A 26583-nucleotide genomic window follows, 5' to 3' on the forward strand; every position below is an offset into this window, starting at 1 on the left:
GGGATGCTTTAGGGTGGATTCCTGCATTGAGCAGGGGGTTGGACTCGATGGCCTTGTAGGCCCCTTCCAACTCTGCTATTCTATAATTCTACGAAATCCTAGATGCAAACCAGGGGAGGGGGAAGTAGGTATGATGGAGCTCTTAATGCAGGGGGCACCATTTGGATTCTCACTCAGGTGCCACAATGTTATGCCCCAGTGGATTCTCTTTGCCCTAGTCATCCCTCCCTCTTGAGGTGCTAGCCAGGGTGGCTGATCGCGGGCCGGAAGGAGCTCCACACATGCTCAGAGGTGCTCTTTCGATGGTTACTTCGCTTGCTCCGGGGGCTCAGAGCCCTGGTGTGAAGAAGCAAACGGGGAAGAATTAAAACTAGAAGAAGAAAGAGCAGGCGCGCGCGCGCGGCGTCCTTCTCCCTGCGCACCCGGGGAGACAGGGGTGGGTGTGGAGCGGTGTTTGAACGGAGCTAGGCGGGAGCTGGCTGCTGCTGTGGCTCTTGCAGCAGCAGCAGCAGCAGGAGAAGAAGAAGGAGCAGGAGGCGAGGAGGGAGGCGCGGCGAGGCGAGGCGAGGCAGGCGAGGCCTGCGCGCCGGAAGTGAGCGCCGCCTGAGCTGACTGAGGGGAGAAGAGAGGCAGGAGGAAGCTCGGCCGGCGGGAGCGGCTTGCCGAGGTCTGCGGTGGCTGCAGCTGTCTTGGGAGTCGAGCTCCGCGACGGCGAGGAAGTGGCAGAGAAATCTCGGCAGCCAGAGAAGCCTCGCCCGGCTTCGGGCTTCTGAGGCACGGTCAGGCGGGAGCGGCGGCTGTAGCCGCGGGGGAGAGGAAGCCGCTCAAGCCAGCGACCACCGGTAGCAGCAAGGGCGTTGAGAGAAGAGGAGGAGCCGCCGCCGCCGCCGCCGCCGGCATAGTGAGCACCCGCTTTTCTTTTTTTAGCCCTGGGTATAAAGGGTGTGGGCAAGCAAAGACACACATGCACACACCTTTCCCCACCATTTTATGGGAGTCCCGCCCTTTGAGGTTCCTTAGGGCTACGGGGTGGTGGGTGGGTGTGGGGGTCGCTTCTGCCGCCTCCCATGCCCCGCAGGAGCAAAGGGGGCTGAGGCCCTGGTGGGGTGTGAGAAGCTCAGCTGAACTGGGGTGTGTGTGTGTGTGTGAGAGAGAGAGAGAGAGAGAGGGAAAAGAGGGGGGTGGGGGGGTTCCCTCCCCTCCCCTCCCCTCGGCTCCTTCTCTCTTCCCACCGCCCTTTCCAGCTTCCTTTTCTTCCTGGGGAGGCTCCCTGGGAATCCTGTTAACACGAAATGGTCGCTGTTTCCTAGACAAGGTGTCTATTTCTGTGCCGGGTGAGAGAAACGGAAAGACGGGGCTGGCGTTTGGTGGGCTTCCCCCCCCCCCACACACACACACTCCCTCTTATTGTTCCTGATTCTGGGTCACACAGAACCCACACCCATTTCTCCCATTGGAGTGGGAATAAATGCAGCCGCCGGCGGCTACGTGGTGGCATGAGAAGAGGAAATAATATTTAGCATATACCTCGCCTCGCCCTAAGGATGAGCTTCTTAAAACACATTAAGGCACAAAGCCACAACTATGTTGGACACTGGTGGGTGGTGCAACGATTCTATATTTGGGGAAGGGGAGAGTTGGGGGTGTGTGTGTGTGTGTGTGTGTGTGTGTGTGTGTGTGTGTGTGTGTGTGTGTGTGTTTTACTGGATATGTGCAGTCAAGATGCAAGCACCCGTAGAAGAAATGCTGAGAGGTATCATTCCTCCAGCTTGCATGAGAGGGAAGGGGTGGGCTTGCGACAGAAAACAGCATGACATCCCTTTTCGTTTATTGGTATACTAAATTGCTTGTAGATCCAGCCTCCACCCTGTCTCTCCTTCCTTCTGGAATCAGTTATGCACAGGCTATGTAAAAAAAGGGGGTTGGTCTAGCACTCTGGTTAGCTTCCCTCCCCCCCCCCTTCAAATTTTTCCCTAGTTGCATTCCCAAGGATTGCTGTCAAATATGTGGCGATTTTAATATAAAAATAGGAAAGCAAATATCACTTAGCTGAGGTTTCAAAATAAACTGAAAGGCTGCAAGATTGTGCCATACTGAGGCATTCAGTGTGTCAGTTCCAGTGGGACTCCACCCTGTGGAGCTAGAACCAACATAATTCCCCCTCTACAAGCGTATGCAAATTTGTGTGGAATAATTCATGAACGCTTCACAAATTAAGAACTGGGTGTTAAGGGCTAGTAAGTGTTGATTGGTGTGAAATAAATGTTTCCTTTTAGAATGTGTTCACATAGCTGTTCAGAGAATAGTGGGCTGGTATATTACTGAAGAATCTTACAGGCGCAGCTGGTGGCTTCCATTAAAATGAAGAGAGACTTCTAGTGTGGTGAAAATTGTTAGTTAGAAGGGTAAAGTAGGAGGACTGTTTGTGTTCAAGAACCTGTATTTTGTTGTAGATGACTGTCCATTAATACTTGTTCCTGGTGATTCCTCCCCCCCCTTTTTTTTTTTTTGCAATAATATATTAACATTGGCCTTACTTTTTAATGCAGTTTCTTAATCTACACCAATGTCTTTGAAACCAAAAGTGTAACCTGCAATAGGCATATGCTACTGTATGCAAAAAAAACACCCCAAAACCTAGAACTCCTATACAGCTGTTTGATGTATTTGAAAGATATCTGAAAACAATTTTTTTACATAGGTCTTGGGTTGGATCCAGATTTAGTGATACTTGGAGTAAACCTATTGAGATCTACTCTAAGAGCTAGGAGCTACTGTTGTGATGATAGAATTGAAAAATAATACAGAACAATGAACTGTATGCCTATATAGGCTATAATTAGTAGATTATTGCAGTCTTGTCTAATTTAATTGTAACTAAATTTTTATGGTTACACTTTTAACAAATGATCAAAACTGTATTGCTCTTTCTAGGACTCAATTTAATAAAACCAAATGTGTGTTTAGAAATACACAGAGAAGTATACTATTTGAATGGTTTTGCCGCTCTGTGTGTAACCCATTAAATTACAGCTCTCTGCTTGCTAAAGAAGCCCTTGTAATTGAAGGGGGAGGAGAAGTATGAGAATGTGGAAAAATGCTGAATCAGAATCCAGTGTCTCAGTATTTTTCTCCAGTGGCTAAATTTAAGTTTGTTGTTAATGTGCCAATTTCTCTTATGTGTACGCATGCAGAATATAAAGCTAATTGTTTTGCCATGCTTCACTTAGCCCTTTTCTGTGTGTGAATGGATATTCCAGAAAAAGCAAGCTTAAGGAGACTGTTCTATTATTTGTGGCCTTTTTTTGCACATGAGTAGACTTTGCTGAGAAAGAATGAGGCTGCAAACCTATGCATGCTTATCTGACAGCAAACCATAACCCCCCCTGAATACATTGAGCAAACATGCATAGGATCACGTTGTAAATATAGTAATCTCTTTGGGAACCTAAAACATTCATATGACCATGCAACTATTAGCTAATTTTGTGTGTTGGTTAACTTAACAGAGTACTAATATATTTAAGCCTTATAGGAATTCTATTTTGTGTGTAAAAACGATATAGCTATTCTGTCTCTCTCAATATATTAGAACACTTTGGACACAAGATATATCTTTTCATATGAGTATAGGTAATCAAAGGTCTCAAAGAACAAGGCTGTATTGGAACCACTGTAAGACAAATATAAGGCAAATCCCTGCATCATCCCAACCCCTGATTCTCCTTTGAATATTTGTACAATATGCTTACATCAAACTCCTGAAATAATTGCTGTATAATTTGATAATGCCTTTTCAGTCTTCCTTTAAGGTAGGGGTGTGTCTTCCATTTCCCCCTTCACCTTCCATATTCTTTTCCCTGTATATGAAAAATCTTAAGTGATGTTCTTCTATTGCTTTTTTACATTTCAAGCAGCCTTGCAGTTTCAGGAACTCATTGCCAGTAGACATGCCAGGCACAGAGCCTGAATTTGAATGACATAACCAACACATATGATACCTTATGTTTATCTTACCAGATTTTCATACTAAGCCAAAACATTTTAAATCATCAATTTGTGTTTTAAATATGCACTTTCTTCATCAGCCCCACATGAACTCTGTCTGTTAGGTTAGTTTTTTTTGTTTGTTTGTTTTGCAGCATTCCAATAATATTAAGTTTGCTGTTACAGATATCTTGATATTACCATGATGAATCTAAATGGGTATTTTTCATTGGGTCATGCTTTGGACACTATATTCCGGATGATTGCCAGTTTCTGTACATTTTGTCACATTTTCAAACCACTCTTCTACACCTTTCTGTTGGTATTGGGATGTATTATGCCTTTGGAGACCCAGAAAACGTTGCAGCAGCACCCCAGGTTGACTTTGTATCTCTCTTCAAGTAGTATTTTAAACACTTTTGTTCTCTTTTGTTGCAACCAAATTCATTCTTTTAAAGAGATTGCTGCTGTAGTCTACTGGAATTCAGTGAATATCTAATCACTACCACTTGTTCTGAAAATTTTAGGCTATTATAACAATATATTATGTATATATGACAGCTGATTTAAATAATTTCCCCATTCTTTTGGTTTGCATTAACCAAGCATTAGATTTGCACCATGCAAATCATTCAGGTCCCTGCCTCTGTCCTTGCAAGGTGACAAGCATATCTTGTTAATCTCTCTGTGTGTGGACTTGGGTAAGGCTTAGCTCAACTAGCTAAATCATGGTTTCCATGTATGTTTGGGTTTTCAGCCTGGATTAAGGCATCAAAGAATTGCTACCTTGAACCGTTATGTCTGCACTAGACAGAACAACAAAACTTGAGTTTCCAAGGTCTCAATCCTATGCACCTTTAGAAGGAAAAGAGTCGTACATCTCCCTGCCTGTCATGCTGGCTGGGGAATGCTGGGAGTTATAAACTTTTTTTTGTCTAAACATGCTATAGATTGTGACCCAAGTGAGCCTTTTTTTGTAGCATTAAAACTTACTGACATATGAGTGTGTTCAATTCTCATAGTGTGTTCTATGTTAAACATAGTTGCAGTGCTATGGTGGCTGTACACATGGCCTTGCTGGTCCAAGAACAAGGTTCACTTGATGCTTGGGTGCTCATCTAGAAACAATATATGTGGCAGATTGCCTTTATAGAAAAAAAAATGTGAGTGGTGGTCATAATGGCAGGTCTTGCAATTTCTAAAATTGAACTTCTTGCTTTTTTAACTATAAGTGGTCAGTTCTTCATGAAAAGTAAAACAATGCAACAGCTGCTTGAATTGTCTCTTTCTATGAATCCTCCCTCAAGCTGTTCAGTGTAATTTTTATAAGATTTTCAAGTTTAAGAGAGAGGCATTGTGTTGCTGGCATGGTATCACTCCTGTCAAAACTTTGTGTTTTAATGCATTATGCCTAGATATTCTAGGCCAGTCTTCCCCAACTTGGTGCTCTTTAGGTGTGTTGGACTACAACTCCTATCATCCACAACCAGCATGGTCAATGGTCATGCTAGCTATAGGTAAAGAAACTTGTAGTCTGTCACTTCTGGAGGATACCAAGTTGGGGAGAGCTCTTGTAGCCTATACTTGTATAGCATCTGTCTGTAATTATTTCTTTTCATTCTTCCTCAATCTACAATAGTTATAGTCTTGAGTGTCTGCTTTCTTTCTCACTTAGATGTAGGTTTATTTTAAGCCATGCTGTCTGCCCTTCAGGACGATTTATTTTATAATCATCCTGAATTGTCTATGTTTTTCTGCTTTGTTAAAATACAATAATAGGATTTTGAACACATAACGGAAATACATAGGAAGGCCTACTAATATTCCAATATCATGCGGTTAAAAAAACTTTAATATCTTGCATAATTTCATTTATTGTGCAGTGCTTTAGATTGAAGAACTAGTCTACAAAAGCCCTTGTTTCTCCCTGGATTTGGGGTGGGGAAAGGTCTATGTTATAATTAAATCAGTTATTTAACTTAAGCTTTCCCTTTGTACTTCACATATTTTTAAACAAAAGTGTTTACTAATTAAGTTGACGTAAACATTAACATGTTGATTTACAATCAAGTGGGTAGTTCATACTACCTGTGGTGATATTTTATTATTGTAACCTATTACATAATTTTCTGCGACATGCCCTGGATCCAGAGGCTGGATCCTCAAACATATAATAACATATTACTTCTGGCTCACAGTATCAAGCTGATAATTAATGTTAGCTGCATTAGCATGTAATGCTAAACCACAAATCCTGCCGTAATAAAGCATGATATGCATGAGCAGCAGTGTGCGACTCATTTCACTCTTCCCTTCACATGAGCAAGCTAACAAGCCAAGATTCAGAACTTAAATATATCTTCCTGTGATGTGTGAATTGGGAAGTGTAGTTAAGTTCTTGTAAACAAGCCAGGGTGAGAAACCATCTTTAAACCGGGGTTTAAACCCAGCTAGTTCCTTTTTAAATCAATCTTAGAAATGGCTATTGCCACATCTTTTGGCAGTGTATTTTGTCAGCTGTTACTGTGGTATTTGGGGAAGTAATATGTGCAAAGTTGTTTTGTGAGTGCCTGAATATTGGAGTTGCAGGGGGAAGAAGAGAGAAGGCTGGGGAATGCTTGAAGTTGTAGGACTTTTTATGTCTAAACATGCATAGAATTGCACCCTAAAACATTAATCCTACCATCCAACTGATTATTCTAAGCATAATGCAGTCCTTTCTCTCCTTAGGTATATATAATTTAATTTTATATAAAATTGGTTAACATTTAGATATTTAACTGTTTTTAGAGAGTATGCTTCTCCTTGGTGGTTACATGCAAGATGGATTTTCCACTTCTTGAATATGGATAAAATACTGCTGAGCTGATGATTGTTTCACAAGCAAAATTTTTTGGCAAGGGTATCCCTCTGTAACCTGGATATGTGCCTATTTTTATCCTTGCTTCATAAAACCCTCCAGCTGTATTTAATTTAAATAAAATGTGGATATGCTGGTTCTTCCAAAGTGAGAAATTTCTGTCAAGATCTGTCTTTTGTTGGAAGTATACTGTCTTAAGCCATTCATTCCAAGGAGAAACTGCTTTTGTTCCAAGTATGGCAGAGCATAATATAAGTAAGCCAATGGTTCACAGAACATAGCATATATTATTAGATCTACAGTTACGTATGTTGACAAGTAGATATTTTCCTTGACTGTCATTCAAATGTCAAGGAAAGTATCTACAGCTCAAAATACCTTAAAACACATTTCTAACGTGAAGCAGCCACCCAAATGTCTCCATGATTCTTTGTAGGCATTGGGGACACAGATGACATTGCAATTAGGGTTTTCTTCTTGGTCAGTCTTGGAGACAGCAGAGGCACATAATGAAGATAATCTTTCAGTGTGTGGTACACAAGCAATATAGACCTTTATAGATCAAAACCAACATCCTCCCCTCCATAAGAGAAGGCTTTGTATATTTGGTTGTGCAGGCATCATTCAATGAGGAGCTGATGTTGCTTGCTATCTAGCCCATGGGGACCCCTCCAAATGTTGGGTTACAACTTCCATTGTCCTTGATCATTGAGAATGCTAGCTGTGACTAATGGGGGCTGGTGTCCAACCACATCTGGAATGTCACAGATTGTCAACCCTTGATCTAACTCTTGCTCAGTTCAGAATATGACCTGTGTTAAATAATTTTGCACTCTTTGTTCGTAACTATTTGCCTTTCCAGCCTACATTCTGTGAATAGCAGATAATTGAGTTTTCATGAGCACTTCTTCCTTTTGGACAGGATAAGTGCATACCTTTATTCTCAGTTGCATCCAGAGGACTATAGTGGGTAATTTAGAACCTGAAGAGCAATTTTAATATGTTTGTAACAAATTGCAGGTTTATGACCAAATAGCACAGTGTCCTTGTTGAGAGGGGGGATGGGGAGGTCAGATACCTCATGGTAGAATGATTAGCCAGGAAAAGCATTGTTTTCCTCAAAACTGGTTGCTTTTATGCTCCTTCTGCATCAAGAGGTGGCACACATTAAAAATGAGCCAAAGAAGACAAGACTGATTTATTCCAAATGCTGGCTTAGAGTAAATTGAGCAGAATACAGGAATTGACTTGATCTTGTGAAACAAATGGTGAAACATTTCAATTTATTCAGCTTTTTGGTGGAAATGCTTCCACCATTTACCATCTGAAATAGTAATTGCTTTTTAGAAGTGATTATATGGTAAAAGGTCTGCGCTGTGATTGCTTGGTTTGGTGCAGCTTAAGCACCGTCTGCTTCAAATCCTTTATCAACCCATGGTAGACTGTAGGATAGACTCTTATTGATGTTTGCTGCTTTCTTTGAAATTGCCTTGTTTTATGAAGATGTGCAATAGCATCTGCCATCATTTATGGTGATAGTTACTTATCGTCAATACAAGACAGTTTTGTTGGTACACTATGGAGATCTGTGCTGATGGAAGAATAAACCTGAAAGTGATAGTATCACTGGCCAAGTTTAGTCAGAATTCTGGAATCCTGTCCAATATGTCTTCATAGGTAAGGCGTTCTGGCTTGTTGGAGTTATAAAAAAGCAATGCTACATGCCCTGGCATGGTGAACATAACGTTAGAGCTATGCTGAATTAACCCAAACACTTATCTCTTGTCCAGCATTCTGTTCACTAGGAAGCCACAAGTAGAACATAAGTGCCGTAGCACCCTTCTGCTTGTGTTCACCCAAGAACTAGTATACAGAGGCATACTGCCTCTGATACTGGAAGTAATATATCGCCATCATGACAAGTAACCTTTGATAGCCTTGTCCTCCAGGAATTTATCTTTCCCCTTTTAAAGCTATCCAAATAGTTGGCCATCACTATATCTTCTGGTAGCAAATTCCATAGTTTAACTGTGTGTTGTGTAGTACTTCCTTTCATCTGCCTCAAAATTCAGCTCCATGGTATGACCCTGGATCCCAGTTTTATGAAACTCATCCACTTTCTTCACACTCTGCATCGTTTTGTACACCTCTATCATGTTTCCCTGTACTCACCTTTTTTCTAAGCTAAACAGTCTCAGACATTGTAACCTTTCTTTGTAAGGGAGTTGCTCCAGCCCCTTGATCATTTTGGTTTTCCTGTTCTGCACCTTTCCCAACTCTGCAGTATCCTTTAATGAGGTATGGTGACCAGAAGCATCCGAGGTGTTGCTGCATCATAGAGTTGTATAAAGGCTGTATGACATGGTTCTTTTTAGTTCTTTTTCTGTTTATATCCAACATGGAATTTAGCTTTTTCACAGGAGCCGCACACTGGGTCAACATTTTCATTGAGGTATCCCAAGATCTCTTGCTTCATCAGTCACCACCAGCTCAGATCCCATCAGCGTATACATGAAGTTGAGGTTTTTTGCTCCGCTGCGCATCACTTTACATTTGCTCATATTAAACCACATTTGCCTTTTAATGCCCATTGCCATTAATGGCCAAGGGAAAACTACCATCTTAACTAAAGAATCTGTGCATGATCCAAAGTTAAGTACTTTTAAAGTTCCCAGCAAACATGACCAGCTCATTGCGCACCCTTTACTCCAGATCATTTATGAAAATTAAAAAGCAAAGATCCCAATAGAGATCATTGGGAATCCCTACTGTTTATATTCCTCATATGTAAAAATTAGCCATTTATTTTTACTCTGTGCTTTCTGTTCTTTAACCATTTACTGATCCATAAGAGGACTTCTCCTCTTATTCCATGACTGGTAAGTTTGCTCAGGAGCCTTTGGTGAGGGACTTTGACATAAGCCTTTTGAAAGTCCAAATAAGCCATGTCTACCAGATCACGCCTATCTACATGTTTATTGACATTCTCAAAGAACTATGAAGGTTTAGCGAGATAGGACATACTTTTGCAGTAGCCATGTTGATTCTTTTTCAGCAGGACTTGAGCTTCTATATGCTTGATAATTTTATATTTAATACTGCTTTCCAATTTACCTGGAACAAATGTTAAGCCAACCAGCCCTTAATTACCTGGATTCCCCTTTAAATACCTTTCTAGACCTCTGATACGGAGGCTAATCTTAGATGGTTTCATACACCTGGGCACATGGAAGCTTTAATTCTCATATATAGTCATATGTATGGAAGGATATTCTCTAGATGTGCTACATGCTAGATGGCTCTGGAATGTTCTCAAAGTATGTCAGGAAAGATATCCATATTTCAAAAAGGTTCTTCTACCTACTTTAGAGATCTTTAGGTTTATTCCTTCTCACCCTCTTTTAACGTAGTGTCCTAGGTCTTGGAGGACCATAATGAAGGAATTGTCAGGTTTCACTCTACCATCCTAGAAATTAGGAAGTATTGGTTGGCTGTGTTTAATAATAATGTGATCTCATGAACTCTAGAGTTCCCTGGTATTGAGTAGTTCAGCCCAGAATTTCATTAGTTTGGCCGTAATGGGAAATTCTGGCTTAATGCAAGCTAGGGTGTTTGTGCAGAAGCTGGTGCATGATAGGAAGAGGCAAAGATAAAGGAAGGAGTGCATGGCCACAGCGCTTGTCAGTAACTTCATAAACTATGGCATATGTGTGTTGCACATTGACCGCTGTTTCGACCATGGCTTGCAGTTCTGGTTTAGAGGACTTGCTTGAATGATAATTGGCATGAGGACTGTGATTAAGAGGCTGGTGAATTTGATTCTCTAAACTCTGTCAGGTTTTATGATGTACTATTGCTGTATTATCTGCTTCTATGTTTTTATGGCATCTTGAGGACTGAACAAGTTTTAAATTCAGGAAATGAGCCTTGTTACCATGAATTGATACATCTGTAGGTAGTGAATGTCCAAATAATTGGTGATCACACTGGTGACTATGGGTTAGTGTCAGTTCTCCAGCCCTGCCATATGTGAATTCCCCCGATCCTTCCTCTGTTTGCATTTAACCGTGGCTGTTAGCAGATATTAAATGTAGTTTATACTGACCCTGCTCTCTCTGCTAGAGTTTGCTAACCAGCTCCAAATTATAACTGCATTTCCATTATTTCAGGTTTGAAACTCTTTGACTACTCAGTGGCCATGCTCATATATGAATGATACTTTTGCCGAGATATGAACAATACTTTTTGCCTATGTCTGCAGTCCCCACATGGCAGCCATAATCAAAACAGGAAGTCTCTAATTGAGGCTTGTGTGAGAAGGGGCTACATGCATGGGCAGAAGGCTCATTCATATCTTGGCTGAGTAAGTTGAGGTATGATCATCTAGGCTTGATAAGTGTTATGAACTTGATAGTGCAGTTTTCAATATTAAAAACAATCTGAATTTCTGTGTCCTGGAATTCATTCATGTAATATTTGGTAGACACATGTCTTCATGCCAAAGAGGATATTTTTGAGGAAAGGAAAATAATTGTTCTTTGGGGATATTATTCACATAAACTGACAAAATGTTGCACAGCTGTTAAATGACATAATAGATATTTTTGTTTAAGGGCGTAAATAAGAACTTCCTTCCTCCTTCATTCATACTTGTTTTCGCTCAATGTAGGATTGTGATTTGAAGAAGAATTATAAAGTTACTGTCCATTGTAAAACAATCCATGAGAATGTATTAATCTATTTTCTTTCCATGTAGACACTTGATCTACATTGGAAATAGCATAGTTCTGTATTCTCCGTTTCAGACCCTTGGGCTGACTTTTGCTGAGCACCTGAGAGTAACATCAGACATACTAAAGAAGAACTGCATCTTGAAGTGGAAAAATTTCTGAATGCAATGCATGTTGATGTCTTTTCAGTGCCAGCCAAAGGACCGTCCTACTTCCTCATGCCTTTAAAGAGTTCTAATTGTTTTAATATAAATTGAAGGTTCTTGATACCTTTTAAATATATTTTTAGTACTGAAAGATTGATATTGGTACTACTGGTCTCTGCTTATGGATAGCTGTTTTTTTGTTTTTGTTTTTTAGTTTGGGACATTTTTTTTTAGCATTTTATATATACAATGATCTTTGTGTTGGCATTTTATCCTTGTGTGTTGGCTTTGCATTTTTTGTTGAATTAATTGAATTAGTTGCTATCTTTTCGGTGCATGGTCAAGTCTTTTCTCTTTTCCCAGGCATTTAGCAGCATGTGATGAGTTTTTAGTTGATCCTGAATCTGTATTTTAGGTTTGGCTGATTGCTCAAAGTTGTTTTAGATGTATGTTGTCTTTGTGTATATTGACTGTTGTATATGTTTATGGTTTTAAATTTTGTATATAATTTTAATGTTTTAATCTTTTGTAAATCGCCCAGAAATCTTCACTTCCTATCTTTCCATCATGTTCATGTAAATGAAAATGTATGTGGATCAGTTTCAAAATGAGTAAACCAGCTGTTGGCTTCTGTTTTCTACCATATTTCTAACATCTGCCTATGTTAACATGTTGCTTGCCTTTGACTTAGTGAGTAAGTACATGTAGAAGCCAGCTAAAAAGCATACTGCTGTTATCTGTGCCAATCAGCCTGTTCTTTTTATAATTTTTGACCAAGCAGAAGGACTGCCACCCTTAGGGCTATGTTTTATTAAATAAAACAAAATTTTCCTTTTGCCTCAAGCAGCACAGTTCAACAGTTGCAACTCTGCTATTGCTTAATAATTACCTAGGTAATTATGTAGGAAGGATGGTTCATGTAGACTATTCTAAGTGAGATTCAAAATTATAGGTGTCGTCTTTTTCCACCTGTCTATCGACTCTGCTATTATCAAGCATATTTTGGGGGTTTGCAGTTAGTGTATGCAATGTAGTTTTTATCTCTTTTTGTGAAGTGCTAAAAAGCCTATTTATTATCTTTGATGGAAGGAAACTAATAGTACTTTTATTTGTATAAAGGGTTCGCTTGGTGTAAACAGCCCCACCATCTTGATATCTAAAAGTAGGTAGTGAATAAGGCTTAGGCTATATGGCTCGGGTCCAGGTTATTTGAAAGAATGTATTCTCCCTTATGAGCCTGCCCATGCTTTGAGATCTTCTGGAGAAGCCCTTCTTTCAGTCCCACCATCTTCACAGGTGCACTTGGTGGGAACATGGGAGAGGGCCTTCTCAGTGGCTGTTCCAGTGCTCTGGAACTCTCTTCCCGGGGAAGCAAGCCTGGCTCCCTCCTTAATGGGCTTTTGGAAGCAGGCTAAAACTTGTTTGTTCCAGCAGGCCTTTGGAGAATAATCTGGCCCTCCATCTAGGTTAATGTCTTATAATTTTGTTGTGTATTTTAAACTGTTTCCCCCCCCATGTATGTTTTAAACTTTGTAAGGCTGCCTTGAGGCCCAGCATTGGGCAAAAGGCGGGATACAAATAAATATAAGAAGAAGAAGAAGAAGAAGCTGCAATCCTATGTAGGCTTAACTGCCATTGCCATTGAACTCAAATACCTGTCATTGAACTCAAATACCATTGAACTCATATTAGTGAAAATCAGTTGCCAGTAGAAATGTAGTTGTATTCTCAGTGTGTGGGTTACATTGGTCTTTATTGCAGGGTGGGCAATAGAAAAAATATTGGCTTCTTCCTTATCTTCTTCAAAAGTATGGTTGGGAATATTTACATCATTTATAATGATACGATTTAGATACGTTCTATTGAATAAGCTGTGGGTAAGTGGGGGTTTACCAGTTTCTCAACGTAGATCATGTTCAGTGATATTTTTCAATTAGCATCACTGTTTCTGAAATGCAGTGAGATCTGACTCTTTGTACTTGGATTTATAACCAAGTATGTGTTCTGCATATACCAAGTAGGTGTTCTACATGCACAATAGTTGGGTTTAAATTTCACTGAAGTAAGTTAGTTTTTCTTTTAAGTAAACATGCATAGGTTTGTGCTGTTGGTTTCACAATTTATGTGAGTTGGTGGTAGGGATGCTTTCCCCCATGACTTGTAGGAAATAGCAAAGAAATAGAAAATTCTTGTCTAGAGTTAGGGAAAATGCTTCAGCTGTCTCTTAGGAAAAAGGAAGGATGACATCTTCAAACATTTCAATAATGGAATAAAATAAACAATCCTTGGCCAATGGCCATAATAAACTTCCTTATGTTATAAGAATGTGTGTGGGTATAATCAACTAAAATTGAAGATGGATTGTTTTTCTTAAAATTAGAGAATTATCCCCAGGGATTTGTCTCCCCCACCTTCAATATGACTGGGCCATTGGGTTTGAGACTTGAGCTTGTGAGCTCCCTCTGTCACTTCCTGGTTCTCCCAAGCCATAGTTTGCTGTTACATCTGAATTGACAAGCTTTGATTTGCACTTGCCCTTCAAACCAGAATTAGTTTCCACATGGTTTCCAGTTCTGTTTTGGAGAACAAGTGTGTGACAAGCTGGTATGTCTGTACCTCCAACCCTGAGATATGTAGGGCATGCTACAAGACATACTTTGTCTATATTCCAGACTTAGCGCCGGCCCCCATATATTACTAATTCCTATGGAATATTAATATTTAATAACTCGTATCCAGGATACATGACAATCCAGGCTATGGCTTTTATATATGAAGAATAGGCTATTTATTTATTTATTTATTGCACTTTTATACCGCCCAATAGCCTAAGCTCTTTTATTTCAGAGTCTCCTTTAAACTACTTAACAACTAGGCTAGCATGTTTCCCAAGCAACCAAGTGCACAGGTAAGGCCACCATTAAGGCTAGGCAAGAAAATGATCTTGCCTTCACTCTTTGCCAGCCTGTCAGACACAATGGAACTTCCCTTCACAGACACAGATATTTATTTGGGGGTGCTGGGGAGCTCCCAGGGAAGGAAATTCAAAATGACCCATCAATAGCCTGGGAGGACCTGGTCATGCATCTTCTAGGTGATTTCTCTGTTATTATTAGATCTACATTTATGTATGTTGACAAGTAGATATTTTCCTTAACTGTCATTCAAATGTCAAGGGAAGTATCTACAGCTCAAAATACCTTAAAAGACATTTCTAATGTGGAACAGCCACCCAAATGTCTCTATGATTCTTAGTAGACATTGGGAACACAGATGACATTGTCAGTTAGGAAGGTGTTCTTCTTGGTCAGTCTTGGAGACAGCAGAGGCACATAATGAAGGTAATCTTTCAGTGTGTGGTACACAAGCAATATAGACCTTTAATGGTCAAACCAGCCCCCTACTGTGTGTTTGCCTGTTACATGTTCAGTGTTTAGCCATGCAAGCATCACTAGTTAACATTTTTAGAATAAGGTTGTTTACAACTAAAGGTTTAATATTGTCGAAGCAAAATATTAGGTTTGTCATTCCAATTATATGCTTATAGGAGTGGACATTTTGAATAATATGGAACAGAGGAAAAATCTGCTCATGCCATTAGTGCAGTGGTTCCCAAACTTTTTCAGGTAACTACCCCCTTGGTTCCACAAACACATGCCCAGTGCCCCCTACCATACACTATAAAAATCTTATTCAGAATAGAGATTTTCAATGACCCACTAAGGAAGATAATAACAATGAAATTCAAAACAGTAACAATTGAATATTTATTCAAAATCCTTTTTTTTTTAGTTTATTCAATTAAACATAATTGATGAACTTGATCCAGTGATACCATCTTTTTAAAATCTGATAGTCATTTAGCAAGAATATTAGATATCACAGGGCCTTAGATGATGAGTGTAGTATATTTGGGTAGGGTCATCAGCCCGAGTTGTCCGGAGCCATGCTGCCAACAAGACCCTCCTCAGTCCACATGTGTATTAATACCGTTTAAGAAGAGTCCTTTTAACGGTGAATTGAAATGTTTCAAAAGCACCAAAACCCTAATAAAGAGACATACGCAGCTTGGTGTGCCCCGCCATGCCGGCTGCAAACAGAGGCGTTAGCTTTCTTTTGCCTCCTTACCTCGGCAAGCCTGGGGCGGGTGCTTCCCATTTAAAGGGCCGCGCTCCTCTGGATCCTGCTGGTCTGGGTGGCGGCCAGGCATAGGAGCTGAGAATGAAAAAAGGGCCATACTGCGCGTGGCCCCTTTAAATGGGCAGCACCCGCCGCAGGCTTGCCGAGGGAGGGAAAAGAGAGTGAATGCGGCGTGGCGGGGCACACCAAGCAGGGTATGTCTCTTCATTAGCGTTTTGGTGCTTTTGAAACATTTCAATTCACTGTTAAAAGGACTCTTCTTAAACGGTATTAATACATGTGTGGATTCTTCCCCTATATATGCGCTTTGGGACCAAACTACCTTCTCCCATAAATATGTCCCTTGATTTTAAGACCTTCTGGAGAGGTGCTTCTCGGAAAAGACCACCTCGAGCGCTCCCCAGCCACCCCTTTGCCTCTTAATGCCCCCCCTATGCAATCCCACCGCCCCCAAGAGGGCAGTACCGCCCACTTTGGGAACCACTGCATTAGTGCCTGAGTTCTTCCTGTTAGGCAGCCTCTCCCTCACCTTTTGAAGACTGACTTAAATCAAGAGTGATTATCCTCAGGGGGCTGCCATCTGCTGGGGGGGGCATTTCTGAATTGTTGGGGGGAATTCTATGGGGCAGTGTACAATAATTTTAATTGCTGCTTTCTTTGCTGGGACTTGAGTGAAGATGCCTGAACACTTTGTACCTTTTTTCAATGAAAGAAATGCATAAAAGACTTTCTGTCTTCTGCTTCCACTCTCTTCTAGTGAGAGTGGAAGCAGAAAGTCTGTACCAGTGTGGGGTGGTTTTGATACTGTTCTGATGTAGGGCTGACTTTCTCAACTTGTGACCCATCCACCTCAATTCACCACGCCAGCCAAATACTGTAGGCTAGCTACCCAGTGTGTATCAGCCCTTCTTTTATGTAAGTCTCAGACAGACAGAAAAACCAAGAGTTTTCTTGAGCTCCGATGGGCCATTGCTCATGATTGGTATCTGCAGATTGTGCAGGGCATTTAGTAAGAGTCAGAATATTATGGAATGAGAAAGGAATAAATTGGTGGAGTACTCCCCCCCCGCCCACCCCCAATATATGAAAGAAGACATGATTGGGAGGTAGGGAATGAAGATAATAGATCTTGGGAGGGATTCCATTTCCCATTATGCAAATGCTGTTGGGAATGGCATATATGCACCATTCATTTTTATAATTCTTTGATGGTTTTTTTTTTTTTGGTGGTGTGTGAAAACATGTTATAAACATAGCTCAGCAAAAATGAGTTGTTAGTGTATGAAAAATTCTTGACTACGAACTTGAATCGGATTTCAATTTGGTATAGCTTACTGGTATTGGGTTATAATTATACATTGTATATAATACATAAACTATACACAGGAAAAGTTATTGTTGTAGCAAGAAGACTGTGTCCATCTTTATAAAAACAAAAACAAACCACAGTTGAAATGCTGATACTGAGCCCTTGTTGAAAGGAATTTGGCAAGTCCTCTGGAGTTTTACTGGATAAGTACCCACATTGTACAAACTAACAATGTCTCACATGGCAGGGAATCTAAAAAGTGAGCACTAGCATAATTGCCACTTAAATCCAAATATAAAGGATCCCTTTAGCAAGAATAAGAGGGTGTTTATTATTGATGGCTTTTCAGAAACCCAAATCTTTATAAGCTGGCTCTTTATAGATCAAGGGTATATTCCTTTATAAACTTTACATTCCTAAAACAGAATCCCCTCCTTAGAAGTTGCTTTTCCTTGAAGTAATTTAAATAAAAATATAATACATCTTAGCATACTAATAAGTAGCACTGGATAGTCTCAAAAAGAACTACCCCTGAAATTGCAGGGTAAAATGATAGGGCAGTATTTAATGCTGCCCACTTGCTAGCAGGACACGCCACTCGCACAATGGGAAGCAAGTGGATTCTGAAGCAAAGAGGAGGAAAAAGCCAACATTCTCATTTCTGGAACAGGTCAGGTCAGCAGAGCTTGCAGAAGGGAACTCCACTGACCTGTCTTGTTCTGAAAATGAGCATTTCTGTGTTTGGTTAGGAAGCACTAGCTTCCTTTTGTGATAGAGGTGGGTCCTGCTGCTGCAACAGGAACAGCGGAAGTGCAGCAATCAGTCTGTCCATAGTTCAAGCAAGCATGGAATAGCTGAATCCCAAACAATTTTAAAGAAAAGAATGAAAAACACTCTAGTCAGGTCAAAAAGACATTTGCAGGTCAAAAAGATACTAAGGCAACTTATAAACATAAGCACATCCGAGAACAACCATGGGATGTCTAAAAACAACCACCACCTTGACGGCACTAATAACGGAGCGTACAAACTCACATAGACTTTTTAATTTCCACTTGTGAAGGAAAAAAATAAACTCATACTCTTCCTATGCACTGGAAAGAATTACTGGCCTGTTCTTACAACAGGCTAGATATTAAACTTAAAATTCTGGATATTTTACCAAAAAGGGGAAAACTGAAATGAAAGGGGGGATTGAAATGAAAGGGAGGGGAAGTAAAATTAAGAATTTAGAACAGACAATCTGCAAAGAGAAATTCTCAGATTTTTCTAATTTTAGAAGTTAAAATTAATTTAATGAAGTTAATTCTTTTTTAGAAAAGTTTTTTTTCCTTTCTGGCATCTGGAGACCTGCCAAGATAAAAGGAAACAGGAGCTCAATATGTGTGCTTTAGTACTTAGCTAAAAATGTTTACAGATAACATTAAGGCTGCAATCTCCAGGTCCACATTTACTCTCTTCCTACCTACCTGCCTGCCTCACCCATAGGGCTTCCTCTTTAATGATCAACCAGATGTGTTGCCATTGCTGGAAGGCCCTCCCCATACAGACCCAGTGTTTGCTGGGATTTGTAGTTCAGTAGGAAAAGAGAAAGATGGTAAGAGAGAACCCAGAATCCAGTGCACTCTTTAGTCTTCCTGTGTGTGTGTGTGTATCTGCTCATTGCACTCAGAGAGAGCTTTGATTTGGGGTGTCCTTCACAAACATCCTATTAAGTAACAAACAGCTGTATCCTGATTTGCTCAGGGGAACTAGTATTGAACCAATAATAGTGAAAAGGAGAAAATTGCTGAGTCTTCAACCAAGATGCCTCCCTGAACTTGGAGGCAAATTCAGCATTGGACCACAAGGATGTGTTTTGTTTTCTTGAGATGACTTGCACTTTATTTATTTATTTATTTATTGCATTTCTATACCGCCCAATAGCCGGAGCTCTCTGGGCGGTTCACAAAAATTAAAACCATTCAAAGTATAAAACAACAGTATAAAACCATAATATAAAATACAATATAAAAGCTCAACCAGATAAAAACAGCAGCAATGCAAAATTACAAATTTAAAACACCACGTTAAAATGTATTTATAGATTGTTAAAATGCTGGGAGAATAAAAAGGTCTTCACCTGGCGTCTAAAAGCATATAATGTAGGTGCCAAGCGAACCTCCTTAGGGAGCTCATTGGGGAGGAGCCACAAGAATGCATGCACCAGTAGCCATCTCCTGGCTGGAACAGACTTCTGAACCCCTGCCAGGGCAAATCAGTGAGGAGAGCGAGTGATAACTTATACAGGATTGGGGAATGGGGGAGAGAGATAACGGGGTACATCATGGGGGACCCTGGGCACTGACTGGTGGGAGGACAATGCCCCAGCTGCCTTTATTGAGGTGGGTTCCCTGCTTAATAGTGGTCCTTTATTGAAAATGCATGTTATTGAACTTAGAACTCCAATTGGTGAAGTCTCGTTAATGCAGTGACCTTCACGAAGTTTTTAAGTTCTGCTTTCTACTCTATCTCATTACATAGTTCTGTATCTTAAATAACAATAGCACAATAAAGGAGGGCCATAGTCATACGCTGAAGAAAACTTTAGTACCATATGTTGACTGGATATTTACATAATTAAATTTCCTTATTCTAGAGAGGATGTTTCCCATATATTGAGAGTAACACATTCTGTTTGTGGTGTGTGTGTGTGTGTGTACATGTACATATACAGATATATACAAATCTGTTTTTTGTACTGACTTCCTGATGCTAAATTTATCTGCTTTGAAGAAAGTCTCATTTCTGCAGAACTTGCTTCAAAGTGACTGTTCCCATACTGTTACAATGTTCCGCTTTCATAGAGTGTGCTGATAGAACTCCCTTCTTGTGTTCTTAAGATGTGGACTATGCAGGCTCAGTTCAGCAAATTCTGTTGTCTGATTGGGCATTATCAGCTTAATTCTAGCAAGCATTTATTATAGGATGTGTTTATGTTTCAATAAAGGCTAGAAGGAAGATATAGGAATAGATTGAACATGGACTGTAGGAGCTTAAGAGAGCGTAGCGCCTGTGGTGATATAAGGAGTACTTCTCACCTTTTAAAGCCTACTTATATACCCTAGTTTGATGTTTTTATAAATATGGAACGTATTCCTGTCTGCAGGAGACTTTGTTAATCAGAGTTGCTAGATGTTTGATCTCAGAAGTTGGGATGGGCGAATGAGCCATTTTCATACTTGTCAATGCTCTCCTTTTCTCACCCTGATGCGTATTTTGCCTCATTCTCATTTGTGAATGTGAGCATAGATTTTTTCAAACAGAAAATGCACACTTTTCCAAGTGTGCACTCAAATGTGCATTTCCACCAATTAAAGTGTGTCCTTAAAAAACCCAAACCTGAGCAATTTAAAATATGCATTTTTAAAAAAGACACATTTTTAGATTGTGATCGCAAGCTTCAGAATGTGTGAGCATTTTCCAAAAATCATATTTGCGCTTACATTCAGGGTTGCAGAAGGGGCATTTTTGTCACTTTTTTTTGAGTGTGAACAACATTCTCACACATCCCTATTCAGAAGCCTGTTAAGGCAACATTGTATACTATGTTTATCTATGCTGATGCAACAAAAGTGTCTTAAAATGCTGTTTGTTGACACAGTTCACACGCAGCCAGGCACGCACGGAGTAGTACACAAGCTGTTTCCAGTTTGAAAAACAACCTACAGGTTTTATGACTTTTAACCAAGTGTTTATTTTAAATTTGGTTCTTATTATTGACACCACTTCTCAGGTGGTGTGGTGTAAATTTAATAAATATTGTGTGCCAGGCTGTGCTTATGCTAGTCAGTGTTAGAACCCCTGAATTTAAAGCTGCTTAAACTAATCTAAAAGCCTGAACTGAAAAGGGTAGAGATCAAAAAACATGATGTCTGGTACTGCTAGATGGTACTACATGTTAAGTTGAAATGTTTTTGTTTAAAATGAAACACTTTGAACATGAATCAACATCCTGTTTAGAGGAAGGTTATGAAGGACTTAAAATTCTGTTGAGTTGGTGCTGTCTCTAAGCTGGGTCCAAATAAAAGTGTGTGGAACAGAGTGACGGAAGTTGACTTTCGCATTCCCTCTTATTCCCATGCGTCCTCACCCCCCCCCCCCGAACTCCTGAGGGTTCGGAGACCCTCCTGAATGGGGTGCTACGGGCGACCTCAACCTACCAAGATATTGGTAAATTGGGGGCATTTCCTCTGTGTAAATAAGAGACCCTTTGAGCAGCTTGTTGCTAGATTGCTATGCTGCTTCTGTCTCTTTGGCCTTTGGAACTGTTCACTCCACAACTAAAGCTCTAGCTTCAACATACACTAGGATTGACCTGGTAGAGCTCCTGTTTTCCTTTTGACTGGTTGGTTTGGCTGACCCTGATCACGTGCCTCATTCCGAACTGGAAGGCTTCAAGGCTGCCACTTAAAAACAAAAACAGCCTTAATGTTAAGCCAACATCTTGCCTAGACCTGCATCCTGGCTGCTGTGTTGTTCTTTGCATAACTTCACCTCCCTCTAGAAATCTGTTTCTTGTATACATGAGGGAGTCCATTCCCTTATTCTTTTGTACAGCTGCTAACAACTATTTAGCCTCCTAGGTCAACTACTCTGTGCTTTCTGACTCTGTTTTCTACAGTTTCATACTTCACCCTTGTGATTGTGTATATTTGAAACTGCCCTTCCCCTTCCCTGTTTCTTCAGACACTAAGTGTGTGGGCAGAGTCTATCTGATTTTATTTTTTATGTTGCTTGATTTGCAGGTGTTTAATAAATAGTAATCTAACTAACCTGTACTGCTATATAACTAGCCTGTTTTATAGCTTAAAATTTCTCTATGGTTTATATTGTTACATTTTCCAGCCCCAAAGTTCACTTTTTGCTTATTATAAATTTTTAAATAGCAAATTACAGTAACTGAATAACTGTCAGCCAAATAGTCTTTAAAAAGTATTAAACAGAATGCACTTTAGATGAGTTCATGCACTCATAGAACTGGAGATTTTCTAGTTGTTGAAACAACTAGAAAACAACTTTCCTGACAGATGACATGCATTGCGTCAGACATGTAACTTTGTTACTTTAAGACAGCCTTCCCCAACCTGGTGCCCTTTAGATATTCTGGACTTCAACTCCCATCAGCCTCTGGCAGCATGGCCAATGGTCAGTGCTGGGCAATGTAGTCCAAAACCTCTGGAGGGCATCAGGTTGGAGAGGGAACATAAAACAGTCCCTCTGTTCCTAAAATTTATTTATGTATATCTTAGTTTGCTCATAAAATATTCATTATATTTTAAAACATTTAAAAGTAAAGTCATTTGGTAAATTTGTGATTATTGTCAAAATAGATTGACTGCTACAGCATCAGAGATGCAAGACTCGGTAGAGCAAAACACAAACTGTCAACACTGTGCAATGGTAACTCTGCTCACACATTGGGAAACTGAGCATAAATGTCTATCAGTAAAATATACTTTAGATCAATAACTTTAATAAGGAATAAAAGAAATAACTATGCCGGGAATATTAAAAACGTATTTTTCCTCTGTCTTCATTATTTGCAGACATTTTACATCTCTAACATTTCTTTTAAAAAACATGTTATTACATAGCTTTTAGAAATCATTTTGGGGGAATAAAGGCTGGGTAACAATATATAAATACTTTGTCTTAAATTCTAAAAAAAATTATTCATAATCTAAAGTTGTTCAATTTTTCCAATTTTTTTTGAGGGGGAAATGATAGTTGGAAGTAAACGGCGTTGGGGGGGTTTCCTTTTTTTAATGTTTTTATTCCCTCCACTGAGGTGTTCACATCTCTATTCCTGCCTCATTGTTACCCTCCATTATTAATCCATCTAAATTATTTTTATGCTGCTCTTCAGTAAAATTCCCAAGGTGGCTTATAATTATGTAATGGCCTTGTAGGCTTCTTCCAACACTGCTATTCTATGATTCTAGGATAAATAAAAAAATACCCAAGAAACAATAATAACAATAAATATTAAACTACTAACAATCAAATAGATTAAACAGTGGAGAGCAGGAACTAAACATCAGCAACCATACGAATTTAGTGGAATGGAGAAAAACAGAATCTGTAGCTATCTTATGCTAGATGTCAAAAACCCTAGGCAAATCAAAAGGCCTTTGCACGGCACCAAGAAGATATCAAAGTTGCAGCAGGCGGATTCCTTGGAAGGGCATTCCACAGATCAGGTGGTAAAAGTCATCACCTGCTTAACTTTGGATGACAGGTGTGACATAGAGGAGGATCTTAGAAGATGTCTGTAAGGGTCAGGCAGGGTTGTGTGATAAAAGACAGTTATACAGGAGCCTTCCAAACCTTTTAAGGTTGGCCTCAAAGCCTCTGCCCTCTGATCTTCAGATGGGTGGATATATGATACAGGGCCTGTTCAGTACTGACACCAAGACTGGTATACCCTACCTTTGGAGATTTCTTCTTGTTTTTAGGCATCTGTTGAAGAATTTTAAATTTCAGCCTGCCTTTACTATGACTTTAATCTGCTGATTTATTGCATCCTGCTGTTTTAAGGTTTGCCCTATATTGCTGCTTAGCAATATAGATGTAAAAATGGTTTTATGTTTTTAATTTGTGTAAATAGCTGTGTGTGTATTTTTTAAAATATCATCATCATCAAATAGTTGCTCTATACCTATTGACTTGGCCAGAATGTATTGGTAAGATTCTTGGGCACGCTGACCTTTAATGATATTCCTCTGGGATTTAATGAGTGGAACCCTTCCGCTATTCCAGCCAGAACATTAGACCCAGAACATTCTTAATAATATAACTACTTAGTAATGTCCCTAGCAATATATGTTTTGCAACACAGCTTATATAATAAGGACTATTTAATGTATTATTAATTAAATAGTCCTTCAGTGGGACAAAGTGCTTTACTATCATTAGCAGAATAATGATAGCCTGATTTTATAGACTGGGGATCTAAAGCCGAGTGACATCAGTATCCAAAGACTACCAAATCTGCAATCGTACAGTCCTTGTGAGAGCATCCCAGGGGCCATAGGATAAATTGGATCTCCCCTCTGAGGGCAGAGAGAGAAAGAGGACTGCCCTGGCAGTAGGGATGGGGAAGAAATTTGTTTGCATTTTAATGTGAATTTGCCTAATTTCACACTTTTTAAAAAAACCTATACATGAATGAAAATGCAGTTATCCTTCAAAATTCACACTTCTTTGAATTTTGTGATGAGGTTCTCCACTCAAAGAAATGTGTACAGGTATGTAGTGTTAGTGCAGGCTCCAGGGCCTTGGTCAAAACCCCTCCATGGGGCCCCTCTCTCTCAGTGCCTACCCTGTGTAATGTGCACAAAAATGCACGTAACAGTGGAAATAATGTCAGGAATGTATTATATTATAGGGAAATTGCTTACAAAATCTATGTTAGGCAAAATTGCATACAAAAATGTTTGTGCCAACTTTGAAAATAACTGGAGTGACTAGATACAAAAGAGGGCAGGGTTCCTTCAGCTTTAACTGTTGTGATGAAGAGGGAATTTCAGCAGGTACTGCATGCATACAAATGACACCTCCTGAAATTCCCTTTCCGACAGAAAGCTCTGGCGTGGGCTGGTCCATGAAGTCACGAAGAGTCGGAAGCGACTGAACGAATAAACAACAACATGCAGCTGTTAAAAGATACAGGAGCCCTTTCCTCCTTTCCATATGGTCACCCTACATTAACCATACCCTGGATCCACACAGCCAACCTATGCTAGCTAGCCTTAATTAGCCATGCGGGACAGTGATCGAGAGGGCTCATGGTTGGCCACGTGACTGCAATCACCTTGTTCATGTCATCAGGCTGCATTAACTGAAATTGATCCCACAAAATGTGGATAGTTGGTGCATTGAACACATCACTTGGATCTGCCTTAAGAGTAGCATCTAAATTGCTTCAGAGCTGAATGACTTTATCCTCAAAGTGCAATGAAAAAAGCATTGCAACCAGCTTCTGAGGACTCTAAAGGAGCTGTCTCTGCGGTTAGCAACCTCTGAACCGCTCTGAAGAGCTCTGCTGGTCAGCTACTTGAGGATGCTCTGGAGGCTACGATACAGCCTTTTTCACTGCCTGCACTGCCACATAGTGGGCACAGTTATGTGCTCTAAGCAGTCTTTGGATGCCTTCAGAGCAAGATATCCACCACCTGTGCTCTAGTCATTGTCCAGCCTGCTTCATTGCCCATAACTACCAGAATACCATGGAGCAAAATGGGTTTGGGGCATTACAGAAGGCAGCCTATTTGCCCTTTGGCTCTGTGCTTCCTCTCAAGTGGTTTAGTATTCCTGGCAACTGTTCTGTTATATAGTAAATATGATTTTTACATATATGTTGATGATGGCACTTATAAAGTATTTATGTATTAACAATTAATTGTCATTATTAATACTAATTTTTAATCATTCCTTCCTGTTCTAGAATAATAGAATATTCTGACAAGGGAGAGAACTGATAAAAATATTCCAAAAGATCTCACCTACAGACTTGACTATAGCAACACTTCCAATGCAGTATGATGCAGTGAAGTCCTGCAATGTAGACAGGACTTGTTGGGAGGACTTATTGGGAGGAGGATGTTGACAGGTGTAATTACAGCATCTTATATCTCATTTTGGACAATTGCACTCTGCATGCAAAACCAAAAAGCAGTTTGCATTGTGAGGAATGAATATTAGGCTGGGTTCACACAGCACACTAATCCACCCAGTGTGGGTTGTTGTTGTTGAACCATGGGTTATTCTGTTGTCTGAACACAGCATGTTTTTTGCATGGTGGGTTATCATGTTGTCTAAATTCAGTGCTTTTCCCACAAGGTGGGTTATCGTGTCATCTGAACATCTGAACACAGCTCATTTTCCACAGGGTTGCTTGTTAACCATGCTGTGTGGCGTGTTAACCACTCTGAACAACCCAACAAGACATGAGTGCTCAAGATGGCTTGTTTGAGAAAAACAAACCACACTGTTTGGTTAACAAGCCACCCTGCGGAAAATGTCTTGCGTTCAGACATTATAATACATGGTGGGTTAGTGTGTTGTGTGAACCTGGCATTTTCCAATGTGTGTATGTGCTGGTGTTGTGATACCTTATAAAGTGAAGGCTTTATTGTCAACTTCCCAGCCAAGCATAGACTGCTAATAACAACAGCATTATTTAATGCTATTTTTTTTTCTTTGGGCAACTTTAATAAAAGTTAGGATTTTGTGGTTAATATTACCTGTCCAGCAGTTGCACTCAAACGAGTTCAAGAAGATGTACCTGTGACTTGACTTTGGACAGATTTGGCAAATTTTGGATGAGTTTGGAGGCAGTCGTTGTTTCTTGTAATCAGTGAGGCTTGG

The 26583-nt window shown here is 40.0% G+C and overlaps 1 protein-coding gene across 1 annotated transcript in view; it reads left to right on the plus strand.

Moving 5' to 3' along the window:
• Nucleotides 1–821: 821 nt before the first annotated feature.
• RAPH1 (Ras association (RalGDS/AF-6) and pleckstrin homology domains 1) overlaps nucleotides 822–26583 on the plus strand; it is a 78380-nt gene continuing 52618 nt past the window's right edge. The window contains 1 exon segment of the mRNA XM_063116157.1: nucleotides 822–901. The gene's annotated coding sequence lies outside the window, so the exon portion shown is untranslated.

This window comes from Elgaria multicarinata, chromosome 2, assembly GCF_023053635.1.
Source record: "Elgaria multicarinata webbii isolate HBS135686 ecotype San Diego chromosome 2, rElgMul1.1.pri, whole genome shotgun sequence".
NCBI lineage: Eukaryota > Metazoa > Chordata > Lepidosauria > Squamata > Anguidae > Elgaria > Elgaria multicarinata.